The sequence below is a fragment of the Balearica regulorum genome, chromosome 1, assembly GCF_011004875.1.
Source record: "Balearica regulorum gibbericeps isolate bBalReg1 chromosome 1, bBalReg1.pri, whole genome shotgun sequence".
In the NCBI taxonomy this organism is placed as follows: Eukaryota; Metazoa; Chordata; class Aves; order Gruiformes; family Gruidae; genus Balearica; species Balearica regulorum.
Window position 1 is genome coordinate 64,744,508 of NC_046184.1, and position 11,045 is coordinate 64,755,552.

Here is an 11,045-nt window from a genome sequence, read left to right on the forward strand (position 1 = left end):
GCCAGCTGGCAAAAGGAATCCGAGGCATGCAGCAGCACCCATGAAATGAAGCTATATGTTTAACAGAGAATCAGGGTCCAGGTAATCAGCAGTGAAGGGGGATACGGGAAGGGGGAGGGGTTTTTTTTGTAACAAAGTGAGAAAGTATTTTCTTCCCTGATTTTCTTGCATTTCCTATTTATACAAAGTATCTTGATCACTGTGTTGCTAAACAAGGAGATTTTAAACTGGGGGAAGGAGGAAATGTGTATACAGTGAAAGAGCTGGTTACTGTTCCTTTTGGACACTTTTTCTGTATTGTGACTTGTGTGGAAATGTACAGAATAAACGTGAAGAAGCGCATGCCTTGGCTGGGCTGAGTTTCCTTGTGTTATTTGCCAGTGGAGCTGGGTTGCTGCTTCTGGCAGAGTGAAAAGACTGGTGTGACTCGAAAGCTGTGAAGAGTTAGGGGGAGCAGAGGACAGGGATGCAAGGCTCAAAATTCTGCGTGCGTGGCAGGGCAGGGGAGGGATGGGAAAGGAGTGTAAGGCTTCTGGACAAGCTGAATTCAAGCTCATGGTAACCAAAAAGGTTAATGATACCCTTAATATTTCCAGGGAAATCTCGGTCCCTCAGTAAGCTGATTGTCAGCACAGCACAGCGTGTGCAGGAGAGATCCAGCAGAGATTAACAGGACTGTAACGTAGGCATATAGGTCACCTCAGGGTCTTAGCTATGCATCTCAGGACCGTTTCTCCAGCACACTCTCCGATTCACTCCCCAATTATCTTAGGTTCTCAGTTTAGCACTGTTTTAGACTAACCCATGAGCATATAATGGCTCTGTTTGTTTCTGCCCAGCTGTGTGTGATTGAAGAAATTTCTGTCACGGCCATTGCTTGCTTTCTTGTCTTCAGCAGCTGCCCTCCCTGCCCCACTCGGGAGCTTCTGCACCATTTCTGACACCAAGTTTTCGTGACCTCTTTCCCATGCAAGTCGATATTTCCTAACAGTTCCCTTGCTTCTGCTCTACCATCCTGAAATCATATTTCTGAATCATTTTGCCATGTTTCCTTTGCCCTGTCTCTCTGGGACAGCGCCTGCCACCAAACCACCTCCCTCGCACATGGTCCTGGCTACCCCCTCCACTCCAAGCCCTTTGATGCTCAGCGCTGCTGCCAGCAGCCAGCTGTGTGCTTGTCTCTTTTAAAGGATATATTAAGCCCCCTTTTCCTGCTGCCTCAGACAGCCTAGGAATATTATTATTACTAATAATAGTGCTAAAAAGACTAACTGTTCTGCCTGTGCAGGACTGGCTGGAGCTGGATGAGGATGTAACCTAGTAATGAGGTACACTGGAGCTTTCTGCACAGCGAGAAAGCACTACCAAGCACAGCTTTGACGCTCATCAGCACTGTGGTACAAAGCACTAACTCCTCTGGGGTCCTTCGCAGTAACAAGCTGCACCAAATGGCTGCCAGCTGCTCTCTGGGAACGTCCGTGGGGAAGAGATGATTTTGATGTGCTCAGAGCTGCCCTCACAGCAACATCTGGAGGTGTTCCACCACCTGCAGGCCGAGCTGCTCGGTGGTGCATTTAAAAAAAAAAAAAAAGAGAGTACAGCTTTGCATCCTACTGGTTTTGCACCCCAAATTCTTGAATGTGTGTGGCTTTGCACGTGTATGTAGTTCTGGAGAGTCCAACTGTTGCTTCGCTCATCCGTTGTAATTTGCCCTTGTTCCTCAGCTTTTCAGCTATGTTAGCTGCTTCAGGGCTGATTTCTAGCCAACTTATGCGACAAAAATCGTTCATAAAGCTGGTGAAATTCATATATACATATATAAACACACATACATTTATATAAATATCTTTCTCATAGGCTAGGGAATTCCCTTTTTCATGCAATCTTTCTTTACATATGAAATGTAATAACTTTTAACTGTTTCTTTAAAAAGCTAAGCCTTTCATAGTGGGAGTGTAACTACAATGAAAAAAATCCATTCTTGGGAGAAAAAAAAAAAATCCTGACAGGAATCATTTGCTTTGGAAAAAAACCCCACAAAACCCCTGCAGTTTCACTGCAGCCAAGTGACTTCAGTATTTCCCTGCAGTTAAAATGTGGTTCTGTCTCACAAGGGATCTTTTAAACTAGGTAGCGATGCTTGTAAGAGATGTTGCCAAGGTTGTTAAGTTTAAAAATAGGTAAATATTGGAAGAGGTCCCATAATTTCAAGGTGTTGGGTCTCCTATTTTCACATTCAAGGGTTGATATTGATACATGAGTATTATATTTGCAGCCGTATTAGCTCACAGCAGCATACCACAGGACAAGGAAACTTTCAGAGCTGCTCCCTCTCTTCTTCTGCCCCATCTGTCCATAATCTTAAGTGGCACTAGCGATGTGTGAGTGCGTGTGTTTGTCAGGAACCGATCTTAAGTGAACGTGGAGTTAAAGTATGAGTGTGTCAACTGCGTGGATCCTGCTGCTCTCATTCAGAAAGGCAAGCAATCCCACAGGTAGGAAGGTGAGCTGTGAATCCCGAAACCCAGAAAAATAAAGATTTTTGTGTCCCACAGATGTGAAACAGGAGCTACCTGCTGGGAGTTAAACTCAGATGGACAACCTGTAGTGTGATAGGAAGCCAGGTGAAGCACTGCCTCGTTAATAGCTGTAATCAATTTGCTATCTAATCAGGGAGCTAACAAAAAGCAGTAGCACTGCTGTCAGAAGAACTTTTGACTGCACCCTTGTTTGTTCTACATTTGTCACCAAAGCGCCTAATGGCTTGGCAAGAAACTGCACAGAGTAATTCACCCTTGTTTGAGAGTTTTTGGCTGTTGGATGCAGCGTTCTGCAGAAGGTAGAGGAAAGCAGGAGGCTTCTCACCAAGGAGTGGGTGTAGGTCAGCTCAGGTGGATGTTCTGTTATGCTGGACAAAAGGTGGAGGGCACAGAGCAGTTGGAGGGGTTGTTGTTGGTTGGTTGGTTTTTTTAAGGGTGATAGGAGAATGAAGAAGAGATTTTAAAATGAGATAGTAAGATTACAAAGGTAGCTGTAAATGGTATTTTGGATCCTGATGCTCCATCTAGCCTGAACCATCGTGAGTCAAACAATGCTGTTATGTGATTCAGACTAGTGTTTGGTGGCTAGAATTTGGGGGGGGTTTGTTGCTGACATAATTAGCCAGCAGGCTGAGCATTGTGTTTGCTAGAAATAGGGTGTGATTACCTGCCTGCTTCTGTTAATGCATGTATGTATCACATAAATTTCTTTGCTGACAGAACTGATGATATTCTAACAAGCTCTGGTCTTTCTCACTCCATTTATGAATACATATTTAGCTCCAAGAGTATCTGACTTTTGTTAATGGGTCTCAGTATCATCCCTGAAGTAGGTAATATTGGGATGCAAGGCTCCATATAAATACAAGAGGTCATTTTTCTGGCTGTCCATTCTTTTTCCATGTTTCTCCCTTCTGCCTTTTACCAAATATATGGTAGAAGGGCAGGTATAATCAGTTGTGTCCAGTTGAATCAGATGATTGCAGAATAAGGGGTCACTTGATAACTAATGGTTTCTCAGTGCAACACAGCTATTAAAAGTTCTCCATAGTCTTTCCAGTCACTTAAGGTTTTCCATTTTAATTTTCAGTTATGTGCCACCTAATGTGGGTCTGAATTTGGTATCTAGTCACAGACATGACCAGAATTAATGTTATGGTAAACCAATGGACAGCTTGTAGATTGAAGCTTGTAGTTTGAAGTTTCCCCTAATTCAAACTCATGTGAGCAGTATGTCTGTAGCCGCATGAGCGCATGACTCCACAAGTGACTGTGAAATTTTTACACTGGATTTCTAGTCAAGCTGAATTCTATTTGTAGTGTCCATCTCTAAAAAGTCATCTCCTCCTGGGAGACCTAGTTCAGTATTGCAGTTCTCTGCGGATCATTTGAGACTTTTTTTTCACCCTTTAATAATGAAGGAGGTCAGATCTGTAGCTGGAAGTTAAGCATCTGTGTGCATATGTGGAGGAAAGAGAATAAGGGCTAATTGGGATTACAAGGCGCTGGTTAATTTGGAATATTAATACTCTCCAACCTTCTCACATTTAAGATTTTTTTTTAGAGTTTCTATAACTTTCTGTATTCTGATTTTGAAAAGCCAGCAATACAGTATCTAGATTATCCTTTTAAAAAAAAATTATTAGCAAACACTGATATTAATCTTTCCAGAATATAGATTCACAGATGCTTCTAAATTACAGCTTTTTTCAGTGTCTCAACTCAGTCATCCAAAAAAAAAAAGACATCTGTAAAAATTACTATATGTATGTGTAAGGTGAAGGGTCTAGAGCACAAGTCTTATGAGAAGTGGCTGAGGGAACTGGGGTTGTTTAGTCTGGAGAAAAGGAGGCTGAGGGGGAAAAATTGTTCACAGAAGGGTTGTCAAGCGTTGGAACAGGCTGCCCAGGGAAGTGGTTGAGTCACCATCCCTGGAGGTATTTAAAAGACGTGTAGATGCGGCACTTAGGGACATGGTTTAGTGGTGGACTTGGCAGTGTTAGGTTAACGGTTGGACTTGATGATCTTAAAGGTCTTTTCCAGCCTAAACTATTCTATGACTATAGAAGGCGTCGGATATAAGGACCTGGGAATGGTGAATAATTCAGAAACATCATTGTGATGTAGCTTTTCTGCTTTAGATTCTTTCTTGCTTACCATGGGGAGAGGAAGCTTTTTGATGTCAGAAATGAACTTTCTGCTTCCAGACTGCAATGCTTAGTTGTAATTGTCTCAGATCTGCACTTTTATCTTACCCAGACATATTGAACCTCCCTGTTGCTGCTTCACTTCTTTCCCAATCAATATGAGAGGTTTTTGCATCTCTTTGCTATGTGTCCTCACTAGATCACAGAAACAACGCAAGCAAAAAAAAGCAGGTGACTATGGGCTTCCTTTGGACACATAGCAAGAAATGCTTTTTCTACTCAAGTGGAAGAAAAGCTCACTTAGGTTCTGCAGCCACAGCATTTAGTCAACACTTGATGGATTGTTTCACGGGGAGGGGAGATGGAGGCTACAAATTGAGTATATTGTCTGGTGGCTGCTCACAGGCAATGCATGTAGCATCTTCTGCTGAGTACAGATGAGCTTCTTGATTGTAGGGAGTAAGTTTTTTTGCTCAAGGTTTCCAGGTCTGCCACCACTGGAGACTTGCTCAAAGCCTTTCCAAGTCAGAGAATCTCTAGTTACTCTACCTGCAGTTATCTGGGTGGGAAGGAAGGGGCTAGCTCTCACTGCGTAACTGATTGCCTTCACAAATTCTTTGCTGTTCCTATATATCTCACCTCAGAAATAGGCTTAACTGCATCTCCTGATAATGTGAGAGATGGGTTATGGCTCATCAACTGTACAGAGATCTATGAGCCTGCTGAACCCAAGATGGATTTGGGAGTCACCACGAGTAACCTCCCACAAGAAGACTTTAGGAACTGTAGAAAGCTGTCTGGATCCCAAAGCTGCAGTCTGGCAATGTGTAGACTTTCATGACAAACTTGTCTGCTTATTAAAACACATGTTGAATTTCTGCTGCTGTGAAATATAAACATAGGCTGATTTAGGTTGGTGGTGACAACTGGTCCAACCCCACGCTCAAACAAGAGTCAGCTTTGAAGTTAGGTCAGGGTGCTCAGAGTCAGATCCTTGTGTTTAGGACCATTATGTGTGTCTTATCAAGGTCTTGGGCTTATATAAAAACAGAAAGAAAGAAAGAAGTACTTGCTATAAGGAACTGGGAGCATGAATGGACTGTTACTGCCCCCACTTTGGTAGTATGAGGCAACACAAAATGTGTGTGACTTCTAGAGTCAGGGATTGAACACACCACAGCCAGCTAAAGAGAGGTTTCTCTCACTCAAAGACACCCAGGAAACAGGAAAAAAAAGCACCCACTGCTAGAAAAAAGAACAGACTTGCAAGTCTCCTGGCTCCCACTATGTTAACTTCACACCTGGCAAATTTAATTGCACTGTGTCACCTGTTGAATTTTCTAGTTTCTGCAGTGTCTCTTGTGCTGAGGCTTGTTCCATGAACTTATGCACTTTGCTTTGAGTTGTTGGGGGTTTTTTTGTCCCCTGAAGCTAAAAGTTGCATCCCTATTGTGCAGAAAATAGGAAACAGATTTGTTCTTCTTAAATGTGTTGGGCCTTTAAATGGAAACTGGGAGGAGAAGGAGGAGACAGCCTGCAGCCCTGCCACATTCTTTCCATTGACACATATGACACCAGGCAAAAGTCTGATTCTGAGCCCCTAAAACAATAGATATCGAAATGTTTTCTCTTTTGTTTTGTTTTTCTTCTGTCCCTTTTAAAGCAAGCATAGTGTTGAAAAGCACTACAGAGCCTGGTCCGGGGCTCATGTCCTCTGTTAGTCCATAGAATAAGACAGAGTTGCTTCCCCCACAAGTTCAAATACCAGTGTACTGGCCAACAACAACAAAATAATGATTTTATCTCAGTGTGAACTAAGTGTAACAGTTCAAAAATTATCTGCTCCAGGGTAAAGCTGTGCTCATGCTTACCTAAATGTGGCCATGGAGAAGTAATGTGATTGACTGGAAGAAGCAAATGCAATTTCCAGGCAAGCAGGTAAGTCAGTCCTCATTTTCCTGCCACAAGTGTATTAGGTGTAGGTTCCTATGCAGGTGTCATGCTGTAGGTACAGTTCAGCAATCTGACTCAGGCCTCAACCACCACTATCTTTCAGTCATGTTCATGTCATCATTTTCTTGTGTAACCATGGAACAAAGGAGTCTAATGAGGTCTGGTGTAGCCACAAGACAGAAGAGCAAGCTGTGCTGCTGCTGTTTGTCATGGGATGGGAGTGGGCATAATACATAGGCTGAAACTCTGGTGGCAGGGAGTGTCCAGTTCATGTCCTACACATACACACACAGAAGCCATTTAGCATCCAGAGGCTTGAACTTAGACTCAGCGTTTATTTCGTAGAATCATAGAGTGGTTTGGGTTGGAAGGGACCTTAAAGATCATCTGGTTCCAACCCACCTGCTATGGGCAGGGACACCCTCCACTAGACCAGGTTGCCCAAAGCCCCATCCAACCTGGCCTTGAACACTTCCAGGGAAGGGACATTCACAACTTCTCTGAGCAACCTGTTCCAGTGCCTCACCACCCTCACAGTGAAGAATTTCTTTCTAATATCTAATGTAAATCTAGCCTCCTTCAGCTTAAACCTGCTACCCCTTGTCCTATCGCTACATGCCTTTGTAAACAGTCCCTCTCCAGCTTTCTTTGTAGGCCCCTTTCAGGTACTGGAAGGCTACTCTAAGGTCTCCCTGGAGCCTTCTCTTCTCCAGGCCGAACAATCCTGATTCTCTCAGCCTGTCTTCATAGGAGAGGTGCTCCAGCCCTCTGATCATCTTTGTGGCCCTCCTCTGGACTGGCTCCAACAGCTCCATGTCCTTCTTATGTTGGGGGCCCCAGAGCTGAATGCAGTACTTCAGGTAGGGTCTCAGAAGAGCAGACTAGAGGGGGACAGTCCCCTCCCTTGACCTGCTGGTCATGGTTCTTTTGATGAAGCCCAGGATATGGTTGGCTTTCTGGGCTGCAGGCGCACATTGTCAGGTCATGTTTAGCTTCTCGTCCACCAACACCCCTAAGTCCTTCTTCTCAGTGCTGTTCTCAATCAATTCTCCACCCAGCCTGTAGCTGTGCTTGGGATTGCTCTGATTCACGTGCAGGACCTTGCATTTGGCCTTGTTGAACTTCATGTGGTTTGCACAGGCCCACCTCTCCAGCCTGTCAAGGTCCCTCTGGATGGCATCCCTTCCCTCCAGTGTGTTGGCTCTTCCACACAGCTTGGTGTCATTGGCAAACTTGCTGAGGATCCACTCCATCCCACTGTCCTCGTCGCCAACAAAGAAGTTAAACAGTACTGGTTCCAGTACCAACTGGTGAGGAATGTCACTTGTCACTGGTCTCCACTTGGACATCGAGTCATTGACCACAAGTGTTGGAGTGTGACCACCCAAGCAATTCCTTATCCACTTACTATCCTTATTTCACTTACTAATCTTAAAAAAAAAAAAAAAAAAAAAAAAAAAAAAAAAAAATGCTGGATTTAACTTTTCTTAACCATCAGTTTTACCACCAGTAAAAAAACATGAAAAACTGTTCTCTACCACAAAGAAACAAACCTTGAGTACAAGTGACTAATTTAATCTGCTTCATATGTTATTTAAGCAAATGCTTTTCAGAGATCATAGTGCAAAATTTGGCATAAGAATGGTGGTCAAAAATAGCAGTTCAGTATTGCCCCACATCTTAAGTATGGATGAGATGTAGGAAACAAGACCTTCAAGCTGGAGGACATTTGGTTAATAACTTTTACAGTTATGAATGTTAGAGTTTTCACAATGTTGGTCAAGTAATTCTGCACACAGGGAACAGGAAATCACTTTCCATTTTCTTAAATTTGTCTTCATTTTTTAGACAGCCTGAGCTTAACAGTGGTCTGTATTCTGAAGTGGTTCCAGATTCAATGCTCTTCCTCTTCTCAAACTGTCCCAAATAACAAAGCACCTGAATGTTAAAATGGTATTGTTGGACTTTCTCAAATTCTGTTCAATAATCTTAGTGGGTGAGATTTTAATTTTGAAAAGTTGTAATCAGAGAACAGTTTGAGTCAATAACAGTTTTGTGACATCTTGAGCGATAGCTTGATGTTCAGTGAATCCAAGTACCTGCGGTCTTGAAGTTTTCTGAACACGTTATCAGAGCCTGAGAGGGTGTAAATTTGAATGAATTTACCTGTTGTGTTTTGGTTTTTTTCTTTAATAACAGTAAATCCAGCAAAATTTGCCTTAAACCCCCTTCCTAGATCTTCTAGCAAAATGCTCGGTAATTTTTCTGACTCGCTAACATGGCTGGTTTATTATGTTACTGGGGAAAATCATAGGTGAGAAAAGGTGCCACAGAGAGGAGAGTTTGAATGCATGTCTGCCTACAGTCTGATCTAGACATTCCTTACAGAATGAATCTGAGTATGACAGGCTGTGAGGAAAAATCCAGCTGTGTGGGTTCATATAGGATTGAATAAAAATGTTATTCCTGTTAATAAACCAGGACTCCACGAAGGATGACTTTTTCCTGGCCAGATCAGGTAGTGTATCAGTTTGCAGGGACTTCTCCCATCTTCACTTTTCAATTTCATGAATAAAATAAAACACAAAAACCATGCTTGCTAAACAAGTTCATAAATTCCCAGCACTTCTTTCATCATCAGAACAACCAAGGGAAAAACATTATAATAAGAGCATTGAATTACACTTGAGATCTGGTCCTATGACTATGCCTCAAAATTAGGTGTTTCTCAGTTTTTTGACCAACACTGTAGGAATAATTTGAGACATAAAGGGAGTATCATTTTACAACATTCCAAAACAATATTTCAGCTGGAAAATGAATGGTACCTGTAGATGCTAGAGTAAAGACAGGCAATCCAACTATGAAAGTGCTCCTCATTTCCTACCCCAGACAGCTGAAACAAAACAGATGTCGCACCAAAAAAAAAAAAAAAAAAAAGTCTAAACCATGTCATTAAAGAAAAAGTTCAGATAGCAGTAGTGATGCAGGGCCATAGACTCATACAAACTCCTTGTTAAAGACTCATGTATTCTACCTCCTGAAAAAATATGATGGAGGAAACATAAATAGGCAAATTTTACCAGGAGCATGAGCATTTTGTTAAATATTGCAAACATTTCATTAAATATCATACTGCCTTTAGGCAGTTAACTGTGGTTCCTAAAACAAATCTTGTGGTGTTGCTGCTTTCAACTCCTTGACGATGCTGCAATTTCTAGATATGCATTATTTACGCTGTCCGAATAGGATCTTATATTAGCATCATTTAGACAAAGAGAGGGTGCTGAAGAGGCTGGAGATGCAGAGAGGGAGGCAGAGCTCAGTCTAACTGGAAAGGTCTACTTTGCAATACCTTAGTGTTTAGCCCGAATAATTGGAAAAGGAGTAGCCTCAGGTGGCAAAAACAATTCTGAAGAACTGTAAGTAGAAGTATATGCAATCTCTCGTAGTGTTGAAAAACAAATTGAAAAAACAAGAATATTGCTACCGAAGTACAAGTTCATCTGCCCTCTTAGGTTCTGCAAGCCCATTAATATAATTTCATCAATAATGGTGTACACTAATTAGCGTTAATACTAAAATTAGGACAAAAGGGACTACAGACCTTAGCTATGACTGTGTTCCTTTGTTTTAAACATTGCATATATAATACTAAAAGATCACGGGATCTTCAAAAGTTATAAAGTTCCTGATGGATCTCAGAAGATGGAGGATGAGACCCTGCTTCCTAGCCATTTCTCAGTAGAAATAATAAGCCCAAAGACCAAAAGAGCTGTGGATTGTACAGTTACCCCGACTGATCCTGCTCCTCAAAGTAGAACCAAGTATGTTGGATCAGACCCACCTCCTTTTAAAATCTCCATAATTTCACTCTAAAAATGAATGATATAGGCAAAATGACTACCAGCAATAGCTATAGTGGTTTTGTCAAAATGAGCCTAAAATTAGGATTGTTTGAGTGATATCAGAATTTATTCTGCACGGGAAGATATCTTCACCTGTGTTCTACCCCCTTCAAATTCCTGATGTGCAGAAGTGAAGATTGGGCTGGAGGAGAAAACAAAAGAAAAATCATGTAATGTAAGTATGGCTATTTTCTTAAGTCTTTCTCACTATATTGACAGTTCCAAGATTTAAAAATGTGAAAAAAAAAAATCTCAGGCTCCAAATTTCAAACCTTTATATGTATTATATATGATAATATATAAGTTTATGTTATAGATTTTAACACATATTCTGAATGTTTTTATTAACTTTGGATTTTTTTAACAGCCTTTAACATTTATATTCTGTTCTTTTCCCGTAAAAAAGCAGAAGTGGAAGAATCAGGATATTCTCCCCATTGTTTGCTTGTTCACTTTTTGCTATTGAAAACTGCGTGTCTAATGCAATCACATAATGC